Source organism: Petromyzon marinus, unplaced genomic scaffold, assembly GCF_048934315.1.
Source record: "Petromyzon marinus isolate PM22_M1 ecotype Great Lakes invasive population unplaced genomic scaffold, UKy_Petmar_22M1.pri1.0 PM_G_Scaffold_29, whole genome shotgun sequence".
Lineage (NCBI taxonomy): Eukaryota > Metazoa > Chordata > Hyperoartia > Petromyzontiformes > Petromyzontidae > Petromyzon > Petromyzon marinus.
The window spans coordinates 1,265,001-1,267,500 of record NW_027422861.1 but is presented as its reverse complement, the minus strand read 5'-3'; positions in this window follow the sequence as shown (position 1 = coordinate 1,267,500).

Genomic DNA, 2,500 nt, shown 5'->3' with positions numbered 1-2,500 from the left:
GTTAGGGTGGCACAGAACTCCCTCGGAATGGGAAAAGGGGTCATTTTCGTGTTGCCACATTGCATAGGAACGCCATGAAACTTCCAGAGGCATTTGCAGCAGAAAGGCACGTGCACTCAAAAATTTTAATATTTTTCACGCATAGACCCCGTCAAACGCTAGAAGTTGGCGGGGATGTCTCTCTTGTGGCTCACGGGGCTGTTAGGGTCGCACAGAAATGCCTCGGAATGGGAAAACGGGTCATTTTTGTGTGGCCACATTGCATAGGAACGGCATGAAACTTCCAGAGGCATTTGCAGCAGGAATGCATGTGCACTCAAAAACGTCTATATTTTTCACGGATAGACCCCGTGAAACGCTATAAATTGGCGGGGATGTCTCTCTTGTGGCTCACGGGCGCTGTTAGTTAGGGTCGCACAGAAATCCCTCGGAATGGGAAAAGGGGTCATTTTCGTGTTGCCACATTGCGTACGAACGGCATGAAACTTCCAGAGGCATCTGCAGCAGAAATGCATGTGCACTCAAAAACGTCTATATTTTTCACGGATAGACCCCGTGAAACGCTAGAAATTGGCGGGGATGTGTCTCTTGTGGCTCACGGGGCTGTTAGGGTCGCACAGAAATCCCTCGGAATGGGAAAACGGGTCATTTTCGTGTTGCCACAATTGGCATACGAACGGCATGAAACTTCCAGAGGCATTTGCAGCAGAAATGCATGTGCACTCAAAAACGTGAATATTTTTTCACGGATAGACCCCGTCAAACGCTCGAATTTGGCGGGGATGTTTCTCTTGTGGGTCACGGGGCTGTTCGGCTCGCACAGAACTCCCTTGGTCCACCTGATTCGTGCATACAGGCAGCAACTAAAACTCTGTAAACCTGCTGTGAGGACATCTAAACAGTGGACCAGTGAGGCTGTGGAAGATTTGCGGGCGTGCTTAGACTGTACTGACTGGGATATGTTCACGACTGCTACCAATAGTCTGGATGAACTCACAGAGGCTGTGTACATCAGCTTCTGTGAGGACTGCTGTATCCCAACACGTACCAGGGTGAACTTTAACAACAACAAGCCCTGGTTCTCAGCAAAGCTCAAAAGGTTGAGGTTGGAGAAGGAGGAAGCGTTTAGGAGTGGGGATAGAGACAGATTCAAGGAGTCGAAGAACAGGTTTAGCAAAGCGGTGAGAGAGGCTAAACGACTGTACTCAGAGACACTAAAACACCAGTTCTCTACTAACGACGCTGCTTCTGTCTGCCAAAGGGCTCAGGCACATCACCAACTACAAACCCAGAGCGCCCCACACCACTAACGACTCCCGCCTAGCCAACGACCTGAACGAGTTCTACCGTAGATTTGAAAGACAATTGGACTGTCCTGAACCACCCCTTCCCACCCAAGAGGCCCCATCCCCCACCCATACTACAGAAACGACTCTCTCCTTTCAGGAGGGAGAAGTTAATGGGCTTTTCAAGAGGCAGAATCCACGCAAAGCAGCCGGGCCGGACTCTGTCTCTCCAGCCACCCTCAGGCACTGCGCTGGCCAGCTGTCTCCGGTGTTCACCAACATCTTTAACACCTCCCTGGAGACATGCCATGTACCAGCCTGTCTCAAGTCCTCCACCATCATCGCTGTGCCCAAAAAGCTAAGGCCAACAGGACTAAATGATTACAGACCGGTCGCCCTTACATCTGTGGTAATGAAGTCTTTTGAGCGCCTGCTCCTGGCACACCTCAAAGCCATCACAGACCCTCTCCTGGACCCCCTTCAGTTTGCCTACAGAGCCAACAGGTCTGTGGACGACGCAGTTAACATGGCCCTCCACTTCACCCTACAGCATGTGGACGCCCCAGCATCCTACGCCAGGATCCTGTTTGTGGACTTCAGCTCTGCCTTCAACACCATCATCCCTGCCCTGCTTCAGGACAAGCTCTTCCAGCTGAACGTGCCCTACTCCACCTGCAGGTGGATCACAGACTTCCTCTCTGACAGGAAGCAGTGCGTTAAGCCGGGAACAGAAGTCTCTGACTCCAGGTCCATCAGCACGGGAACTCCTCAGGGCTGCGTCCTTTGCCCACTGCTCTTCTCCCTGTATACCAACAGCTGCGCCTCCAATCATCTGTCCGTCAAACTCTTGAAGTTTGTCGGACGACACCACCCTCATTGGGCTGATCTCTGGTGGGGATGAGTCTGACTATAGGTGGGAAGCTGACAACCTGGTGACCTGGTGTAGCCAGAACAACTTAGAGCTAAATGCTCTAAGGACAGTTGAGATGGTTGTGGACTTCAGGAAGAATACAGCCCCACTCACCGCCATCACCCTGTTAGACTCCGCAGTCAAAATTGTGGAGTCCTTCCGCTTCCTGGGCACTATTCTCTGCCGGGACCTCAAGTGGGAACTGAACATCAGCTCCCTCGCCAAGAGAGCTCAACAGAGGATGTACTTTCGACGGCAGCTGAAGAAATGCAACCTGCCAAAGACAATGATGGTGCAATTCTAT